The sequence below is a fragment of the Homarus americanus genome, unplaced genomic scaffold (assembly GCF_018991925.1).
Source record: "Homarus americanus isolate GMGI-L3 unplaced genomic scaffold, GMGI_Hamer_2.0 scaffold34921, whole genome shotgun sequence".
NCBI classification, from domain to species: Eukaryota; Metazoa; Arthropoda; class Malacostraca; order Decapoda; family Nephropidae; genus Homarus; species Homarus americanus.
The window spans coordinates 19,414,534-19,424,077 of NW_024741901.1; positions in this window are offsets into that span (position 1 = coordinate 19,414,534).

Sequence of the window (9,544 nt, forward strand, 5' to 3'; positions counted from 1 at the left end):
CCCTTTGTTTAGCCCTGCCTTCCACTTATACACCTCTATCAGGTCGCCCCTCGCTCTACGTCTCTCGAGGGAGTGCAAATTAAGATGCTTTTGCCTGTCTCTATATTCAAGGTTCCTAATGCCCAGGATTAGTCTTGTCATTCTCCTCTGAATTCTTTCCAAGGATTCTATATCCATTCTGTAATACGGTGACCAGAACTGAACTGCGTAGTCCAGGTGTGGTCTCACATGAGCAAGATACAGTTTTAGGATGACCTCGCTAGTCTTGTAACTAACACTCCTTTGTATGAACCCAAGTACTTTATTAGCCTTGTTACGAGCAAAAACACATTGTTTACTTGGTTTAAGGTTCCTACTTATCATTACTCCTAAATCTCTCTCGCAGTCGGATTTCTCTATGGCATCGTTGTTCATCTGGTATCTGGTTTCCCTGTTTACATCTCCTATACTGAGTACTTTACATTTGTCGACGTTGAATTTCATCTGCCATTTTTCAGACCATTCGAAAAATTTGTTTAGATCTTCCTGTAGTTTTGCCGAGTCCTCGTCAGATTTAATAACACATCCTATTTTAGTGTCATCAGCAAATTTACTTATGTTGTTGGCACGAGATTCACCACTCTTGGCCAAGGAGGTGAGGAAATGGGGCATGCCCTCGAGATAACTTGGGAAAACTCCTAGTTAGCTGATGTCATTCTGGCGTAATGGTCAGTGTTGCCATGACAGAGTCATGTGGTCTCTGGTGCTTCGATTGTATAAAAATCCACGACATACATATATCAAAAGATAAGCTGGATCTAATGGCGACCTTTCACACAAAGGCGAATGAGAAGGAAGTTAACATTACTAAGACAAGTGAAGAAAAATGTGGAGAGAAAAATGGAGAAGCAAAGTGCTAAATAGGCCTCGAGGGTTCACATGGACTACAACTATCTCATTTCCAGTATGCGAGTCAACTACCACAATTCTGCCAATGAGCACTAGCAAGCATAAATCACTTAAATCAAAGATAATTCATCAATTGAAAAGTCGAGGAGAGAAATTGCTCCTAAGCCCCTGCCTAGTGGAGCAACAAGCCGTTGGGTGAATAGTGAAACCCCTGAAGACTGGCCTGCCCGAGGTCCAACGCGTAAGTAACCAAGTCCACCCGGCAAGGCGGCTCAATACAACCTGGTCTCTGCATCATCAGGGTACATATCATGTAACAACAGCTTATGCTCCGTGTGATAATTATGTTAAGCTTGTTTAAGCCCTCCCCAAAATACTCTATAAACAACTAGAATATGCCAAACCCGACACTAGGAGAAATCAAGGCCTCATCACCGCAGATATCACCACAGATATCACATACACGGTCATCGCCAGTGAATACTTGGCCATCATGTCCTGTGTTTTTCTTATCTTTCTTCTGCTTGACGGCGGTAGCTACTTCATGACGGGCAAGCTCAGGTGCACTGGGGAACCTTCTAAGCAGTTCTTGTTCATATAAATATTGATAATGGAGGCGTCTTTAAGAGCTTGGGGGAATTTCTTCCTTTTCCCTTATGTTCTCCAGGAGAGAGTGGAGACGGCTGGTAAGCAGAGGTCCTCCTGCCTTATACACCTTGGCGTTGATTCCATCAGGCTCTGAGGCTTTGTTATTTTTCATCTGTTTGATGGCAGTAGCTACCTCATCTAGGGATGGAGGATAGCTGAGATGGGTCCATGCTGGATGGCGATAGACATGCTGGGTAGTCAGGACATCAACATCTATCAGGGAGTCACCGTCCGATGAGCGGAAGAGGCTATGCTACGAGTGATTCACCTATAAAATGGTTTAGTGGAATTAATTAATTCGTGCATCTTGTGTTGATGTGCAAGTTTTTGTGCTTCACGTGCTATATTTTTAAGCCAGTCGTTCTTCAGCTGCCGAAGTTTGTGCTGGGTTGCCTCTTTCTTCTTGCGTAACGTATCAGCTTTGGTCCGAGACTGAGGGTTGTTCAGCCATTCAGTTAAAGCAGACGTTTATCATTGACGAGTACATTGATTTCCGGGTCATTTTCATCAAACCATTCCTGGTGCATTCTTTCAATCTGGCCGAGGGTCTCTCTGCAGGTTTTTGTCATGATAGTGTCGAGAATACCCCATTCGGCCCTGGGATTTGGGTTGTTTATCAGACCACATCTTAGCTGTTCTCTGAAAGCACGCTACTACTGTTGGATCCTCCAGACAATTAATGTTAAAACCTCTTCTGGAGGCTTGTTTATTCGCCGTTTTGGGGCAATATAAAGTGAGAGCATGGCTCTAACGAACCGGTGATCAGTGTCACAGTCGTCTGAGCCATGCATGGCTCAGGTAATGAAGACATCTCGGCGATCTCTTTCTCTGACAGTGATGTAGTCAATAAGATGCCAGTGTTTGGATCGTGGGTATTGCCACGAACCCTTAAACTTGTCGGCATGCCAAACAAGGTATTGATGATAGTTAGGTTGTGTGCAGCACACTTGCTGAAGAGGAGTATGCCATTGGGATTAAACTTGCCAAGTTCATTTCTCCCTATGATTCCCTGCCAAATGTCAGCATCTCTGCTAACTCTGGCATTGTAGCCATCAAGGAGCACAACTTAATCATCTCTGGGGATGCAGGTTAGCACTCTGTCAAGGTCGGCGTGAAAGGCCTCCTTGATGTTATCTGCATCCAATGTTGGGGCGTATGCACTGATGAAAAAGGCACGACGTGAGTGATTAAGTGGGACTCCTAGTGTCATGAAGCTCTCTTTACCAATAGGCATTTCAGTTAGCCTGTGTAGGATGCACTGACGGATGGCAAAACCAACTCCATAAATGCAGTTTCTCTCCGCAGCAGGCTTACCCTTCCAGAAGAAGGTGTAGTCAGACCCGCGTTCTGTGAGTTGGCCCTCATCTGGGAGCCTGGACTCACTATTGGGTGCTATGTCGATGTTATACCTAACAAGCTCTTTTGCCACAAGGGCGGTTTTTCTTTCAGGATGCTCATTTGTGCCAGTATCCAGAAGGGTCCTGACATTCCATGCAGTGACCATAAGAAGTTGTATAACTTATTTTTGCTTTGATCTGTAATTAGGATTGTGTTTTCAACCGCATAAGGATGACCTTACTGGGTGTAATTGTCCACTCACGTTGGGTATTTAGGCAGGCTATTTTTAGGGCACCTTTTCTTGCCCCCTCCTCATGAGGGGTGAGCAGAGTGGTTCCTCAAAATGGCTTTTCAGCCCCAAAGACAGGACCGAATTGCACTGCTGCCTAGATCCCTGTGCATAAACGACAATTTTATCAGTGCCGCCCATGTTCAGAGTTGTGACTAGAGACTCCGGCAACCATCTCTGCCTTTCCCTGTCACCGCTCGTCCATCGCCATAGGACTTTTGGGGTACAGGGGTTTTGATGATGATAAGGAGTATGATGAACTGGATGATGGCTGCATGTGAGTCTTTTTATGTGATGAGGCAGGAGCACAGGCTGCAATCACACTTCTTGGCTCTCGTTATTCCTGATACAGTGGTGCACGTTCTTGCAATGCTGGGGAGAGGCACTGCCGTTTTCCCAGTTTGTTGGGTTTCGCCTCAGTAGCCTGTCCATCATGCATTACCTTCATCCACCGGTGTTGTCGTTGAGTTCCCATGGTGGTCACCTCTTCCACCTATTCTGCCGTTGGGGTCTTGTTGGAGCTCTGTAAGCATGTCTTCCTGATGCAGGGCTCCACTACAGATTTTTCGTTCGGGGTTTACTCCCGTAGCCTTATACCTAACAAAGTTAATCTGCAAGGCAGTGTGAAAGTGGTTGGTAGGCGCCAGGGCGTTTCCACATGCCAAAGGGCCTAGGCGCCGTCTCTCTAAGGCCCACTGCTGCTCCGAGATATTTTGCTGGTCTAGCTTGGGCCCATGAGGCACCCAGTAACCGTGTGTCGCCGCGAGGAGGCACAGCAGGAGTCTTGATGGTAAAGAGGCTGTGTACTGGCAGGGGAAGACTTAAACAAATTGCTTCCCTGTTCCCCACTAGGGCAGGCCAGCGGTGGCAGCTGAAAGCGAGAGGAAGCAAGCAGTGCTTGCACCTTAACACTAACGTAATGCTTTCACACAAGACTCATTACATGACCCTGAGCGCGCGCCCACACACACACACACACACACACACACACACACACACACACACACACACACACACACACTCAGACACACACACACACACACACATTCACACACACACACACGCACACACACACACACACACACACACACACACATACACTGAGACACACACACACACACACACACACACACAACACACTCACACACACTCAGACACACACACACACACACACACACACACACACACACACACACCACATTCACACAAAGAGGCACACACATACACTCACACACACACACACACACCAGACACACACACACATAAACACACACACCCACACACGCACACAAACTCATCCTTGACCACCGTAGGGTCAAGACCTATTCAGGCGCTGCTCCCACTACGCAGCTACCCCTCTTGGCCAATGTTGGCCCATTCCCCAAGTCCCTCTCCCCGACCCATGCTCACCACCGGGATATCTACATAATCAAAAGTGACATTTTCGTTTCGGAAAGAAGTGGGATCAGTGTTGAATAGTGATGAACAACGTTTAAGCCAGTGAATTCAGCACTAGACAGTACCAGTGAAAGCTGCGACTCACCAGTGAGATAAGCACCCCTGGGAACTAACCACCAACTTCTGACAAGGAGGTGCTAATCTGTCCACCTTGGGAACAAAAGAGGGCCTGCCGACTATGCACCTGACTACGGGATAACACAACATCACCGCGCAGTGAGGTACTATGACACTACCCCACACCCCTTGGTGTCCCCATGACTACGTGAGGTCCTTCATATCAACACCCGAGGACGAGACACTGTACCACGTGAACATCATACCACCCGATGTCTCTATGACCACGTGAGGTCCTTCATATCAACACCCGAGGACGAGTCACTGTACCACGTGAACACCATACCACCCGATGTCTCTATGACCACGTGAGGTCCTTCATATCAACACCCGAGGACGAGTCACTGTACCACGTGAACATCACACCACCCGATGTCTCTATGACCACGTGAGGTCCTTCATATCAACACCCGAGGACGAGTCACTGTACCACGTGAACATCACACCACCCGTTGTCTCCATGACCACGTGAGGTCCTTCATATCAACACCCGAGGACGAGTTACCACACCTCGTGAACATCACACCACCCGTTGTCTCCATGACCACGTGAGGTCCCTCATATCAACACCCGAGGACGAGTTACTACACCAAGTGAACACCTCACCACCTGGTGTCTCCATGACCAGCCCAGGCCCGGGCCATCAACTGTAAACTATAATAATTTGTATGTTCAATCATTGTTCCTTCTTCTTTTAGTAATGAAAGCTTTTATTAAACGACCCACCCACCCCATGTCTGTGTTTGTAATAAGTCATTTTTGTCTAATGTATATTTTCAGCCTTCGGGCGGCCGACTTTTTCAATAAACCGTTAAATATTATTATTATTATTATTATACATACACACACACACATACACACACACACACACACACACACACACACACACAGACACACACACACACACACCACACACACACACACACACACACACACACACACACACACACACACACACACACACACACACACACACACACACATTGTAGGGGTTCTAATTGTTTCACACAAGTGTCTGGTATCACCTCACTCAAAAGTGTTTAATATCCTCTTATTCCTCCTCCCTCTTAGCAGGACGAGTTTACTTGTAATTCAGTAAAATGTATCGAGTTGTCCAAACGCTGTGACGGTGTGTACGACTGTGGGGGCGACGTGGGGTCCGACGAGGTGTGTTCTGTATTACTGCCGCTACCTCGGTCCTCAACCACGACCAAGCACCAGACCCCATCACCTACCTCAACCTGACACTCACCCTCAACAGCCTACGCGAGATAGACGACTCCAGCAACCTCGTCAGCGCCTGGTTCACGGTATTGAGAATATAGTGGGGAGGAGCTCATGCTAACCTAACCAAGTATAACATAACGTATATAACACAACAACATATAACATAACACAACATATAACATATAACACAACAACATATAACATATAACACAACAACATATAACATATAACACAACAACATATAACATATAACACAACAACATATAACATATAACACAACAACATATAACATATAACACAACAACATATAACATATAACACAACAACATATAACATATAACACAACAACATATAACATATAACACAACAACATATAACATATAACACAACAACATATAACATATAACACAACATAACATAATACAACATAACACAACATATAACATATAACACAACAACATATAACATATAACACAACAACATATAACATATAACACAACAACATATAACATATAACACAACATATAACATATACATATAACATATAACAAGAAACAAAACAACGCAACAAACAATACAACACAACAAACAACACAACGCAACAAACAACACAACAAACAACACAACACAACAAACAACACAACAAACAACACAACAAACAATACCAACACAACAACAAACAGCACAAACAACAAACAACACAATAAACAACACACAACAAACAAACAACGCAACAAAACAACACAACAACACATAATACAACATAACAGCAAACAATATAACATAACAAACAATACAACACACGACAACACAACAACAAACAACGCAAATACAACAATACAAACAACAACAACAAACAACACAAACGCACACAAACAACATACAACAAACAACAACAACAAATTCAACACAACACAACAAACAACACACAAAACAATACAACAAACAACAACACAACAAACAACGCAACACAACACAAACAAACAACAAACACAATAAAACAACAACACAACAAACAAAACAACAAACAACACAACAACAAAACAACAAACAACACAACAACAACAACACAAACAAACAACACAACACAAATAAACACAAACAACAACAACAACACAATCAAACAAACAAACAAATACAACACAAATACAAACACAATAACACAAATACAACAAAACAACACAAACAACACACAAACAACACAACACAACACAACAAACAAACAACACAACAAACAACGCAACAACAAAAACACAACAACCTACAAACAAACAACACAACACAACAAACAACGCAACACAACAAACAAACAACAAACAAAACAACAAAACAACGACAACAAACAAATATAACAAACAAACACAACAACAAACAACAACAAACAACACAACACAACAAAATGCACAAACAAACAACACACACAAAGAACAACAAACAACATAACAACAATACAACAACAACAAACAAACCTAACAAACAACACAACAAACAACACAACACAACAACAAACAAACAACAAACAACACAAACAACAAAACAACACAACGCAACAAACAAAAACAACAAAAAATAACATAACAAAATAAATACAACAACACAACAAATAAATAAATACAAATAAACAAATACAAAACAAATAAAAACAAATAAACAACAAACAACACAACACAAACAACATAACAAACAAAACAATACACAACAAACAAACAAACACAACAAACAACACAACACAACAAACACAACAACAACAACAACAAACAACACAACATAACAAACAACACAAATACAAAAACAAACAACACAACAAACAACACAACACAACACAACAAACAACACAACGCAACAAACAACACAACAAACAACACAACGCAACAAACAACACAACAAACAACTCAACAAAAAACAACACAAACAACGCAACATAACATAACACAACACATAACTCACGGCGGGTGAGTGATGGCGGGTGGGTGATGAAGGGTGACTGACGACGGGTGAGTGACAGTGGGTGAATGATGGTGGGTGAGTGACAGCAGGTGTGTGATGGCGGGTGTGTGACGGCGGGTGTGTGATGGTGGGTGAGTGACGGTGGGTGTGTGATAGCGGGTGTGTGACGAAGGGTGAGTGATGGTGGAAAAGTGATGGCGGGAGTATGATGGCGGGTGTTTGATAGTGGGTGAGTTAGGGTGGATGAGTGATGGTGGGCGAGTGATGGCGGGTGTGTGACGGCGGGTGAGTGATGGTAGGTGAGTGATGGTGGGTGTGTGACGGCAGGTGAGTAATGGTGGGTGAGTGACGGCGGGTGAGTGATGGTGGGTGAGTGATGGTGGGTGAGTGACGGCGGGTGTGATGGCGGGTGAGTGACAGTGAAAGAGGATAACGGGTGAGTGACGAAGGGTGCATGCGACGGTGGGTGGAGTGATGACGGGTGAGTGACGAAGGTGAATGACGGCGGTGAATGATGCAGGGTTAGTGATGGTGGGTGAGTGACGGCGGGTGTGTGACAAAGGGTGTGTGTTGGCAGGTGAATGACGGTGGATAAGTGACGGTGGGTGTGTGACGGCAGGTGAGTAATGGTGGGTGAGTGACGGCGGGTGTGTGATGGTGGTTGTGTGACAGTGAAAGAGTGATAACGGGTGAGTGACGAAGAGTGATTGCGGGTGAGTGATAACGGGTGAGTGACGAAGGGTGAATGACGGTGGGTGAGTGATGACGGGTGAGTGACGAAGGGTGAATGACGGCGGGTGAGAGACGAAGGGTGTGTGATGGCGGGTGAATGACGGTGGGTTAGTGATGGTGGGTGAGTGATGGTGGATGTGTGACAGCGGATGTGTAATGGCGGGTGAATGTCGGTGGATGAGTGATAGCGGGTGAGTGAAAGCTGGTTAGTGGCGGTCGGTGTGTGACGGCGGGTGTGACGGCGGATGAGTGATTGCGGGTGAGTGATAACGGGTGAGTGACGAAGGGTGAATGACGGTGGGTGAGTGATGACGGGTGAGTGACGAAGGGTGAATGACGGCGGGTGAATGATGGCGGGTGAGTGATGGTGGGTAAGTGACGGCGGGTGTGTGAAAAAGGGTGTGTGATGGCGGGTGAATGACGGTGGATGAGTGTCGGTGGGTGAGTAACGGTGGGTGAGTGACAGAGGGTGAGTAACGGCGGTTGAGTGATGGCGGGTGAGTGAAGGTGAATGTGTGACGTCACGCCACTCTTATCTACGGGGTTTCATTTGTTCTTGAACTTCAGAACAGTGATGTTCCCTCCTCCCCTGAGCACTGTGAATGAACCTTAGTGTAAGATCCATTAACCCCTTGAGTATGATAGCTTAACCCCTTGAGTACAGCCACTTAATTCCTTGAGTACAGTCAAATAAATCCACGAGTACATCCACTTCATCTCTTGAAGTTGGGATTTTCTCAGAGGTACGTGTATACAGTAGGTTAGTTTGTAACTTAATACGAGTACACCACCATGGCTCTTATATAATTACTAATTTTGTGATCGTTATCAGTTTATTGTTATTAAAGTCATCATTACAATATGTCTCATCATCCAATGCTGACAGATTAAGCGGACACG